The sequence below is a fragment of the Momordica charantia genome, assembly GCF_013281855.1.
Source record: "Momordica charantia cultivar OHB3-1 chromosome 7 unlocalized genomic scaffold, Mcharantia_2.0 BLBB01000007.1, whole genome shotgun sequence".
NCBI classification, from domain to species: domain Eukaryota; kingdom Viridiplantae; phylum Streptophyta; class Magnoliopsida; order Cucurbitales; family Cucurbitaceae; genus Momordica; species Momordica charantia.
Window position 1 is genome coordinate 6,410,820 of NW_028275165.1, and position 13,193 is coordinate 6,424,012.

Sequence of the window (13,193 nt, forward strand, 5' to 3'; positions counted from 1 at the left end):
GAATTGAGATTTGCAAATTTATCCACAACTGCCACCGTAATATCCAACTTCGTCGGCTTCTTGAGAGGTAAATTGTGTCCTCAAACCTTTCTATCCATGGCCAATTTTATGCATCTTGTTTCTTTATATGCGCATATGTATATTCTCTGATTCATAGGTATCCCCCCGGTAATCACATTTGCTATGCAGTGATTTCATTGCTGAGTAGGTTAACGCCTCTTCCACTGGTCAGGTGTTCCTAGGTCAGTGGTTGTCACCTCCTGTCTGCCCTTGCAGTGACTTCATTGCTGAGTAGGTTAGCGCTTCTTCCGCTGGTTGAAGTGTTCCTAGGTCAGCGGTGGTCACCTCCTGTCTGCCTTGCAGTGACTTCATTGCTGAGTAGGTTAACGCCTCCTCCGCTGGTTGAGGTGTTCCTAGGTCAGTGGTGGTCACCTCCTATCTACCCTTGCAGTGACTTCATTGCTGAGTAGGTTAACGCCTCTTCCACTAGTTGAGGTGTTCCTAGGTCAGCGGTGGTCACCTCCTGTCTGCCTTGCAGTGACTTCATTGCTGAGTAGGTTAACGCCTCTTCCGCTGGTTGAGGTGTTCCTAGGTCAGCGGTGGTCACCTCCTGTCTGTCTTTGCAGTGACTTCATTGCTGAGTAGGTTAACGCCTCTTCCGCTGGTTGAGGTGTTCCTAGGTTAGCGGTGTTCACCTCCTATCTGTCTTTGCAGTGACTTCATTGCTGAGTAGGTTAACGCCTCTTCCGCTGGTTGAGGTGTTCCTAGGTCAACGGTGGTCACCTTCTGTCTGTCTTTGCAGTGACTTCATTGCTGAGTAGGTTAACGCCTCTTCCGCTGGTTGAGATGTTCCTAAGTCAGCGGTGGTCACCTCCTGTCTGTCTTTGGAGTGACTTCATTGCTGAGTAGGTTAACGCCTCTTCCGCTGGTTGAGGTGTTCCTAGGTCAGCGGTGGCCACCTCCTGTCTGTCTTTGCAGTGACTTCATTGCTGAGTAGGTTAACGCCTCTTCCGCTGGTTGAGGTGTTCCTAGGTCAACGGTGGCCACCTCCTGTCTGTCTTTGCAGTGACTTCATTGCTGAGTAGGTCAACGCCTCTTCCTCTGGTTGAGGTGTTCCTAGGTCAGCGGTGGTCACCTCCTGTCTGCCTTTGTCGTGACTTCATTGCTGAGTAGGTCAACGCCTCTTCCGCTGGTTGAGGTGTTCCTAGGTCAGCGGTGGTCACCTCCTGTCTGCCTTGCAGTGACCTCATTGCTGAGTAGGTTAACGCCTCTTCCGCTAGTTGAGGTGTTTCTAGGTCAGCGGTGGTCACCTCCTGTCTGTCGTGCAGTGACTTCATTGCTGAGTAGGTTAACGCCTCTTCCGTTGGTTGAAGTGTTCCTAGGTCAGCGGTGGTCACCTCTTGTCTGTCTTTGCAGTGACTTCATTGCTGAGTAGGTTAACGCCTCTTCCGCTGGTTGAGGTGTTCCTAGGTCAGCGGTGGTCACCTCCTGTCTGTCCTTGCAGTGACTTCATTGCTGAGTAGGTTAACGCCTCTTCCATTGGTTGAGGTGTTCCTAGGTCAGCAACGGTCCCCTTTTGGTAACCCCGCAGTGATTTCATTGCTGAGTAGGTTAACGCCTCTTCCGCTGGTTGAGGTGTTCCTAAGTCCGCAATGGTCGCCTTTGTTTACTTTTTTTTTTTTTTTTAAGTTTTGTCATCATAATGTTCCCTTCTAAACACCATTTTTTGTGTGTGTGCAGGATCATGGTATATTTTGTAGAACACCCTGATCCCAAGAAAAGGTGTTTAGTCATTTTGAAGGACAAAGACCAGTCGTTCAAGAATGGAGTTATCCTTCAAGTTGAAGAGCCGATACATAATCCGAAGGGTTGGCCTCGTTTAGATAATTTTGGCCATTTATCGAGATGGTCTAGAGAGAAATCATTAACTCGGGATCCTTCTTTGGCGGCATGGTTTTTAGACTCTCCCCTACATAATAAGGAGCCAAGTTCAAATCCAGAGTCGACACTAGGTCGTCGAATCATCAAAGGCTCGGCTCGTTGGGGTCCTATGTTAAAACTTCATGGAGAATTCTTTTATATTCCCTATTATTGGGAATGGTTAGAATTCACAGTTGCTCGGAACGAGGATACACTACAACGTACGTATTTGTTAGATGTTGTTCTGGCTTCTTTGTACACCTATGATCGTAACAACGACATAATTCGAGCGTTTTGTGAAGCTTGGTGTCCTTCAACCAATACTCTTCACACATCATCTGGAGAGTTATCCATCTCTTTGTGGGATATGTGGAGATTAGGAGGACTTCCTATTAAAGGCAGGTTTTATGATGAAGTTGTTCCATGTCGTTCGGAGTTGTTAGCGACGTCTAAGGATGATGATTATCTCCCGAAAAGTTGTGAGTATCTTTTTGCCGCTTATCATCATGTAGCATCTAACGAGGGGGTTTGCTTTCGAGTCCATGTCAAATTGTGGATTTCTTTCTGGTTTAAAGGAGATCGAAAGTACACGAAGCCACCCATAATCCGGACGGGACTTCTTTTGTACGTGGTGACTGGTCTGCGGGGGAAATTAAGTTATTTGACGAGTTGGGTATAGAAGATGAATGGAGGGAAAAAACGTATTTGGCCGCTTTTCTTTCCTGCTGGTTATGTGTATTTGTCTTCCCTAGTAAGAATTTGTCTCTTCGCCCAGAAGTTTTCAAAACTGCTAGTTATATGGCCGAAGGCGTCTCGTTTAGCCTTGTTGTTCCTGTTTTGGCCAAAATTTATCGTGGGCTCAGTCAGATCCATAATGCGTCGCCTTCTGCTGGGAATTCAGGTGCTTGCTTTCCCATACATTACATTCATGGTTGGCTTGCTCATTATTTCAACACACATTTCAAAACTTATGTGCCAGTCAGAGGTCCTATGATGGTTGATTATTCTGGGGAAGGTGGAGCTAAGTACTTCAGCGCTGTCAAAGCTCGTGATATGATTCACAGGGGAAGACATATATCATGGCATGCAACTCTTCAATCTAGGAATAAAGATGAGGATTTGAAAGGTAACGAGCGACTTTCATTTCATAATTTATCACTCTTCTCAAGCTTGCGGTCATGTTTCTTATCATCACGAAGCTTGGGTTCGATAGTCGTTGAGGCTTATAGTCCCTATCGGTTCAGTCGACAGTTCGGGTTTTATCAAGATATACCAAAGGATTTGAGCGAAGAGGTTCCTCCAGCCAGCTTGGATAGTGTGTTGCATCATTGGCGAATTTGTATTTTGACTCGGACATCATCTCAAGTACGTCTCCCTGCATGTTCACTAGATCCGCATAACCAAGTCACTCCCCGTTGTACAAAATGGTGGTTAGTAAAACATGGAGATTATCTTGAAGAAGGGATACAAAAGTTGAAGATCAGTGCCGCTCTTCCCCCTCATAAACCAAGACCTGCAAAGAAAGTTGGTGATGACAATGGGGGGAAAAGAATTCATCTTTTAGATGTTGAACAGTTTGTTGCTGAAGATAATGAGGAGAGTCATAGCAGCAACAGTGATCATCATTGGAAGAGATCAAAGAAATCGGAGCTGGTAGCAGTTTGTGACGACAAATTCTTTGATGGTGTTGCGAGTGCTTTGGAATGTCATGCTCTTCCTTCTACACATTTGGTGAGTAATTCTTTTTATTTTCTTGTTTGTATTTGTCTTGTCTTCTATGATTATTACTACTTTTCTTAACAATCCTCTTATTTATTCAACTTATAGTCACCTTTGGATGATCTCATTCATGAAGATATGGGGGAAAGTAGTCTTTTATCTTGGCTGAGTCCCGATGCCCCTGATCTTGCTGCTGCTTGTGTTGGAGGTTTCAAGGCGCCAACTGACAAGGTTGTAGCTCCCCCAATTTTGTTGAAGGATGCTATTCCTGCCCAAAAGATGATATGTGTTGATGCTCCTGAAGTCTCCAACTTCTGTGCGGACACTGTGATTTCTGATGTTCAACGACAACTTGCTTTAGTCATGTGGGATCGCCTACATAAGAAGCTCGTTTGTACTTCACTTGATAAGGCTTCTTATCTTGAGCCATAGGCACACAAAATTTTTCATGCCATTTCAGAGACTAAAGCGATAAACCTTGCGTCTCTCAAAGACTTTGTAGGTGACTATTTTCAAAAGGTTACAGATTATAATAACCTACAGTCTTCAGTTTCTTCTCAGCTGACTTTAGCAAGTAAGGACCGTCAACTGGAAGAGTGCAGCTTTAGCTTGGAGAAGATATTATGTGATGAGCAGAGCGCCCTTGAGGAGAAAGACAAGCTACAACAACAACACACGCGCATGCTACAAGAAGAGGAAGAGTTGGAAGCCAAGCTTAAAGTTTATCAGGCTAAACGAAGTGAGATTTCTAAGTTTATTCTTGAACAGAATGAGCGTTTAGACCAGCAGAAACTTGAGGCTTCTAAAGTGTGAGAGAGGATGAGCAACCTTGAAAACACTCCAGTTGTTAATGATGCAGTAGTGAGATCACTCGAGGCATTTCGTGGACTTTTGACAGATGCTCAACAGGAATTGAAAGACTTCAAGTGGGCGCCACGATTTTAGATGATGTCATGATTTCTTTTGCATTCTCGCTCTTTTATTATTATTACATGTATGAACTCAGTTTACTTACTCATTTATATTATTGGCGTTATTTTTTTGTTATATATTTTTTTTACGAAGAAGAAGTATTTTCATGACCAAGATGATAATAACTTGCATCATTTTTTTCTTGGACTGAACTTAAAGTTTCCTCTAAGCTGCCTACGTACCTTTTTTCTATATAAAAAAAGGATCAAGTCATAACGTAGTTCATTTACAATTTTTTTTTATTTTTATTTTTTTGCCATTCACCTTTTAAACTCACGTGGGCTAGGAGTATCATGCAGTTTAGGCTCTTGCGATAAGGAGCGCTTACAATTTAAGCATAGTATTTCTTTAGGAATTTTCCGTTGATTGGGCCAATTCTGAGGCCGTCTTGATCCACGATCTTGTATGCTCCGTTCGTGTAGACTTTTTTTACAACATAGGGTCCATCCCATTTTGGAGTGAACTTATTCCCTGTATGTCGAGTTGTAATGATTGGTCTTCGCACTGCAAGTACGAGCTCACCAACTTGAAATGATCGAGGTCGTACCTTTTTGTTGAAAGCCTTAGACATGCGGGCCTGATAACATTCTAACGCTTGTTGGGCATCCAATCTTCTTTCATCCAATGCTTCCAACTCTTGAAGACGAAGCTGAGCATTATCCTCCACTGTTAGTCCTTCTTGTACCGCCATTCGTAGAGATGAAATTTCTCTTTCTAGAGGGAGCACGACTTCTACTCCATATACAAGAGAATAAGGCATAGCACAAGTCGGAGTGCGATAGGTAGTTCGATACGCCCATAATGCTTCACCAATTCTTTCCTGCCAGTCTCGCTTGGACTTGGAAACCACTTTCTTCAATAAATTACATAGCGTTTTGTTAAACGCTTCTGCCAACCCATTTGCCGCAGCATTGTACATGGATGAATTATACTGCTTGAAGCCAAATTTCTCACATAACTTTTCTATTAGGCTGTTGGAAAACTGTTTTCCATTATCTGTGACAATGCGATGCGGGATGCCATAACGGTAGATGAGATGGGTGCGAATAAAATCAGCTACATTTTCTTTCTTAGCTTCTTTTAGTGCAACAGCCTCAGCCCATCTTGAGAAATAGTCTGTTCCTGCGAGAATGCAAGAATGTCCCGCTGATGATCTGGGAGTTATAGGACCAACAAGATCGAGTCCCCAAGCTTCAAAGGGCCATGAAGCTATAGTTGGATGGAGTGGCTCCGGAGACTGATGTATGAAGTTGGCATGAAATTGACAAGCCTCACATTTCGTTGCATATTGCATCGAGTCTTGGACCATTGTAGGCCAATAGTAGCCCATCATTTTCAATTGGAAATGAAGCTTTGGTCCAAATTGGTGAGCCCCGCATACGCCCGAGTGGGCTTCTTCTAAAGCTTTTATCGACTCTTCTTTTCCTAAGTATCGAAGGAAAAGACCTTCATACGAACGGCCATAGAGAGTTTCTTTGTAATAAATGAAACGAGCTGCTCTCCTTCGTACTTCTGTTCTATGTCGGTTATCTGTAGGGAGTTTTCCATGTTGGAGATAGTCTATAATTGACTGCCGCCAATCTTCTTCTTCAATCACATAGACGGATATTGCATTCACTTCTTCACTCTCACTTTCAGTTGGTGGACGATCCATCTTTGGCAAAGTGGGATATTTACAACTTCATCCTCCAAAATTGTTAAAGCTGTAGCCAGATTTGCCAAAGCATCGGCCTTCTTGTTTTCAGCTCTTGGGACGTGCTCCATGGTCACAGTTTCAAAATTTCCCAACAACTGTCTGGCATAATTGAAGTAAGGTATTAGGCTTTCATGTTTCACCTCATACTCAAGCAACAATTGATTAATTATCAGTTTCGAGTCTCCATAAATTTGCATATATGTCACGCCAATTTTTAAGGCTATTTGGAGACCGATAATGAGTGCTTGGTATTCAGCGACATTATTTGAACACAACTCGCCAAAAGTGAAACTGTATGGCAACATATGCTTCTCTGGCGAGATGAAGATTATACCTGCCCCCGCACCGCTTCTTCGAGTTGCACCATCGAAATACATTGTCCAAGGCTCAGTAATTTCAATATAGAAGATCTCCTCGTCAGGCAAGCTTTCAGATAATTTCCAATCTGTTGGAACTGGATGATCTGCTAAGAAATCTGCAACGGCCTGTCCCTTTACTGCCTTTTGCGGAACATAGACAATGTCGTACTGTTGGAGTAAGATTGCCCATTTAGCCAGTCATCCTGAGACAATTGGCCTAGATAAAACATATTTGATTGGGTCAACTTTTGCCACCAAGTGTATTGTGAAGGCTTGCATGTAATGCCTCAACTTATCGATGGCAAAGAAGAGTGACAGACACATCTTCTCGATGGGTGAATAACTTAGTTCTGCCTCATTCAAAGTTCTACTTAGGTAGTAGAGAGCACATTCTTTACCTTTCTCTCTTTCTTGTGCGAGTAATGCTCCGAGTGATCTTTCTTGTGCAGTAATATACAACACTAAAGGTTTTCTAGCTGTAGGGGCCGCCAAGACGGGTGGGCTAAGCAAATATTTTTTTATGCTATCGAAAGCATTTTGACATGCCTGATCCCACTCAAAGGTCACATCTTTCCTCATTAGCCGTTGAAAGGGTTGACATCGACCAGCTAAATTTGAGATGAATCTTCTTATATAGGCCAAACGTCCTTGAAGACTTCTCAACTCACGTAAGTTTCGTGGCTCTGGCATTTTTGGGATGGCATCAATCTTGGATTGGTCAATCTCAATTCCTCGATGTCATACTATAAAGCCAAGAAACTTCCCTGATGTCACACCAAAAGCACATTTGAGAGGGTTCATTTTCAACTGATATTTCCTTAGGCGCTCAAAGACTATTCTCAAGTCCTGCAGATGATCTTCGCGTTTTTTTGACTTAACTACAAGATCATCAACATAGCACTCGACATGTTTATGGAGCATGTCATCAAAAATCTTTTGCATAGCACGTTGGTAGGTTGCTCCGGCATTCTTTAATCCAAAAGGCATTACTTTATAACAGTATATCCCTTTTGGAGTTCGAAATGCAGTCATTTCTTCGTCCTCGAGAGCCATCCGAATTTGATTGTATCCCGACGATCCGTCCATGAAAGATAAAGTTTCATGTCCTGTAGTAGCATCAACCATAATCTCAGTGATGGGTAATGGAAAGTCATTTTTGGGACATGCATTGTTCAGATCACGAAAATCGACGCATACACGAAGTTGGCCGTTCTTCTTTTTCACCGGAACGATATTGGCTATCCATGTTGGATATTTCACTTCACGGATGAAATCTGCCTCTATTAATTTGTTGACTTCATTTTCGATTTGAGGTATAAGTTCTGGCCGAAATCGTCGTTGTGCTTGCTTTATTGGACGATACCCTTGCTTGATTGCAAGGTGATGGACTGCTATCTTCGGGTCAAGTCCTGGCATTTCTTTGTAAGACCAAGCAAATATGTCTTTATATGTGGAGAGCAAACTCATATATTCAATTTCTTCCTCGCTGGAAAGTGAAGCACTTATGAACGTCAGACGTGGCTCTTCTACTGTACCGAGGTTCACTTTTTTAAGTTCATCAACAGTTGATTGACTGCCGTCCTCTAGTGATGATGGTGCCTCTTCAACGTCCTCCTTTAATATTTCATCGTCTAACATTTCGTCAAAGGAGATGTGGCAATAACTAACATCGTTTTCTCCATGCTCTTGATCTTCCTCGGCTGGATTGGTTAAAACGATTAACTGTCGTTTCACTCTTAATGTACCTTCTGTGTTTATAAGAACAGAAAGTTTTCTTTTCATTTGTGAAGGGACAGAACTATGAAGTCCGTTATTATTCTTCATTCCATCGAGTTGTCTTGTTTCCAAGGATTCTGACTTAGGCTCACGTTGATTTTCTACTCTTTCGAGGCGGTCAAAAACGGATCTTGACGATTGATCTTTCATTTTTGATGTCGACACACTCAGTCTTTGAAATGCCGAAGGTCGTGTAGGAATATGTCCCAGACGTTGGCTTTCTATTTTCATTGACCCCATGTTCAACCTTTGGTGTACCGAGATACGAACAGTTGGAACCTCAATGCGATTGAAGACTGAAATTCTTTGACTAATGGAATGTTTCTTTTCTTTGGAGTCATCGATCTCTTCAACCGTGATGTGATTGCTATTCTCCACTTTTTCTTTTCCTTTTTTCACTATATACACTGGTTCTGACGGTTTGTAACCAATTCCAGCCTTTGATGTAGGTATATTGTAGCCTGACTTCAAAAGCTTCTTCTGTGTTGTAGAAAGTTCCCGCTTGTCATCGAAAATCCTCAAGCTTTTGAACTCAGTGTGAGTTGTGAAGTCATAGCCTGCTTTTTCCAGAAGCTTGTATGCTTTGGGATTGAAGCCATCCTTCGTTCGCTTCACGGGAAGAAACTGCTTCATACTTAGATCTTCGGACTTCTTAATCTCTTGACTTGATATCTTAGTAAGAGGCAGTGTGAAATTCTCCTTCAATATTTCTACGTCGTCAGACTTCATATTATTTGAGTATTCCATGAATGGCGATTCACCCTTTTTTCATCGAGATAGAGGGACATACCGCAAGATGGTAGAATTCTGTGAGGCTTCTTTCTTAAAAGCTTTCGTTTTTAGAGAACTAGTAGATGCTTCATTTGCGATGGCCTTGACAGCATGAACTTCTTTTGCCAGCTCTCCTGTCTTGATCGTTGGTTGTCTCGAGCTAGAGTTGTCCTTGTTGTTCTCGGTTAATGAAGCATCTATTGGCACGTTTTTTTCTATTTGATCATTACTCGTATAAAACTTTGCATCTGCGTAGTGTGATTCTGCTTTCGAGAATGGATTAGTGTCAGCCTCAACTTTTCTAACTCCATCTTGATAGAATTTGAAGTACTAATGCAACGTCGAAGTTATCACCCCATTCTCATGAATCCAAGGACGTCCTAACAATAATTTGTAAGTAGTCTTGGAGTCTATGATGTGGAAGATGGTAGTGGCTTTAAGGTCTGCAATGATCAACTCCAGCCTAATCATGCCAATCGCTCGTTGTCCACCTTGATTAAAACCTTGGATTACCAATATGCTTTTCGTGAGCTCTTCCATTGAAATGCCTAATTGCTTCATGGTTGATTTAGGCATTATGTTGACAGCCGAACCATCATCGATAAGAATCCGGCTAACTTTCTGCTCACGAATGTAGCCCGAGACGAATAAAGGCCTATTATGGAGTTTAGACCCTAACCAAATCATTCATGAGATGAACTAGGAGATCCTCTTGTTCCACTACTCCTTCAGGTGCCTCTAGCACGGAGTTATCACCTTCTATCACATGTGTAGCGTGACACGTGACAATTTCATAACCTTCTTCTTGTTCGTTATGAAGGAAGTTCTTTGGGAAGAATTCTTCTAATGTTACCTGCTGGCAAGGTTGGAGAATATCCTTACTCTCCTCCTTAACATGCCAAAGTTTTCTCATATCTTTCTTTCCCTTCTTCTTTTTTGGCATGTTCTTTCTTTTTTAGTTTCGAAACATGCGAGACTCTTTCTGAATGAGTCGTTGTTTCTGCTTCTTTCGGCGAGTCACGAGAGTCCATCCTTCTTCTTCATTGACATTAAACTTGGTCTCGTCTTGAAGAGTGATTCTTGGTATCGCGTGTTGCCACCAAATTGCTACAGGCTCTAGAGTCCCAAATTGGATCAACTTTACTTCTTCGTTGTAGACTGCATAACCATTAGAGTTTACTGCAACATGGTTTGTTTGAGCTACCTCGTCGAGGTCAAGCTCGATCTTCCTCTCTTGAGCTAACTTTAGGATCAACTCTTTCAAGACGAAACATTTTTCCACTGGATGACCAATGACCCGATGGTACTTGCAGTAATTGGGATCATTGGTTCTTCCCATCTCTTCCGGACGTTTGCATTCGGGAAGTTCAATTAGCCGTTTCTCTAGTAGCTGCTTCAACATATCTGGAATATCTGAATCGGGAAAAGGATAGACTTTTTCCTATCTCTCCTTCAATGTTGGACGCCGCTTCTCGTTTCCAGCCATTTGTCTTCCATCCTTTTTGTCGTTGAAGTTTCTTCCTTTCGTAGAAAACTTAAACGGAGTCGTGTTGACGACCATGGATTCTTTCTTAGAACTCTTAGCAATTTTATCAGAGTTCTTTACTTCCTTCTTCTCCTTCTTGAGGTCTGGGACCAGATGATCTTTGTTCCCTCGGCTAGCGATAATTAGTTCCATGTCGTGGGCACGAGTTGCTAGTTCTTCAAAACTTCAGGGTTTTATTCCCTGGAGAATGTAGAGGAGTCCCCAATGCATGCCCTGAGTGCACATTTCTACTGCAGACACTTCAGTCAATCGGTCTTTGTAGTCGAGGCTCAGAGCTCTCCACCTATTGATGTAGTCGACAACAGGTTCATCTTTCAGTTGCTTAGTGCTGGTTAGCTCCATCATGCTAACAGTTCATCTTGTGCTATAAAAGCGATTTAGGAATTCTCTTTTCAGTTGCTGATGGATTCAGGCTCCAAATCTGTGTACCAATCAGAGGCATTGCCTTTCAGCGTCCTGACGAACTGCTTGACCAGTAGATCTCCTCTAGTGCCAGCATTTTCACACGTTTCGACGAAATGAGCAATATGTTGCTTTGGATTACCCTTTCCATCAAATTGTTGGAACTTACGAGGCTGATATCCTGTTGGCAATCTCATATTGTCAATTCTCTTGGTGTACGGCTTGGAGTACAGGAGGGAATTTTGAGTCGGTCCGCCATACTGAGCTCTGATCGAATTTGTGATCATATCTTGGAGCTGTTGGACGGACAGTGAAGCAATTGAGACAGAATGTTCTTGTTGTTCTTCTTGCACGGTGTTGTTTCTTTTCTCAGTGACTTTTGCAGCAAGATTCTGGCTGGATTTAGCAACGTCTTGAGCTTCGATCTTGTTCATGAGGGAAGCGATCTTGTAATCCTTTTCCTCAACCATCTTCATCAGCATGCAGAGTCTTTTCTCCATATCCGCCATTTTTTCTTCCATGGTGGATGCATCAGCCATCATGACAGAGTACATGACGTTCAGAGTAGATGTCCCCTTGTGATGTGCAGAGGAATGAGCGAATTCACTCTCGGAGCTGGAGTTGAACAGGGAATCTATCATTTCTTTGGCTCTGTTGCGAGTAATTGGGCCCAAGTAAGAGTCGCTTGAAACATCAATCTTGGATGAAGCTTCCTTGAATGTCATCGCCTTTTGGTTGAGAGAAAAAGATGAGAGGTAGAGATGTCCCACTGGACGTGCCAATTTGTTCGACGAGAAATTCAATAAGGGAAACTCGACTTAATGAACTTGTATTTGTATTTATGTATAAGTGTTACAACTCTACTGTATGATCCTCTGATTAATTCTCTCTGACGTAAGCTCGCTTCGAGGGTTAATGAACTTGTTCTCGAATCAAGGAGGTTGTCACTTTCAGTCTCGAGCATATTGAAGAATCTTTACGATCTTCGGCTGTGAAACTGGATGTTTGATGAAATCTTCGGCTTGCGAGTTCTTCAGCTTGCGGCTTGTGAAGTCTTTGGCTTGTAGCTTGTGAAGAGTTCGTTTACTTGAAGTGCAGCTTGTGAGATCTTCAATTCTTGAGAGGAATTCTTCAATCGGTTGCTTGGCGGAGTGACAATTCAATCTTCAAGTCTTCAAGTTAGGATCTAGATTCTTCGCTTGTCACCGGATGCTGAAAACTCTGAGTCTGCAATTCTTCTCAATCCTCTGAATGCCTCCACTCTCCCTCCCCTCAATGGGATGTGACTCCCTCTATTTATAGAGACTTCGTGGGTCACATATGGGCCATGGGCTTGAGTCCAATCTCCTTATGGGTTTGGTCCAATTAATCGATTTCATCGGACGGCCATAGGAGAGACACGTGGCATTATTTCATCCATTGATTTAGGACACAATTTAAATTAATTAGGACACGTGTAATTTTATGATTGGCCTTAAATATGATTTAAAATTGTGACATGGCATTTAGTGATTAGTTGAAATTTCTCCGTCAACAATGACTATAGTAGAACTCGTACATTGCAGAAGACTAGACGTGGCCATATAGTTTGGTGCTTTCTCTTATGTCGTTAAATGTGCTTTCTCTTATTCCTTTTTGTATTGTTTGGATTTGGATTCGCTGAATAACACTGGAACGGGGAAAAGAGTTTATAGTTAAACTATTCATTGAGGTGCTCGTATTGAGAACTAGGACCGTTAGCTATTTTTTTCTGCAAGTAGCAGATTTTTTCCAGAAAAAACCAACATGACACGAGGACAAATAAAATCATCTCGGTAAGGTCAAATTCGTCCAACTAGCTTAATTGAGAAGATCGACCTTGTCCCCCTCCTCCCCAGCCACTACCTATAAAAAGGACACTGCTCCGCTCATTTAGGTACGCAATTATGCTTCGAGAATGACCTACTTAAGTCTGTGCCTTACTAACTTGAATAATAGAGTGTTTGTTTCCTTTTTTCAGATCCTATCTTACTTAAGGTCGCAGTCATTAGCT

At 42.5% G+C, this 13,193-nt stretch overlaps 2 pseudogenes; both read right to left on the minus strand.

Annotated features, from left to right (window-relative positions):
• Positions 1 to 6,225: 6,225 nt before the first annotated feature.
• Positions 6,226 to 9,189, minus strand: LOC148210214 (uncharacterized; annotated as a pseudogene).
• A 979-nt stretch (positions 9,190 to 10,168) lies between these two features.
• LOC148210215 (uncharacterized) lies at positions 10,169 to 11,886 on the minus strand (annotated as a pseudogene).
• Between the last annotated feature and the right edge of the window lie 1,307 nt (positions 11,887 to 13,193).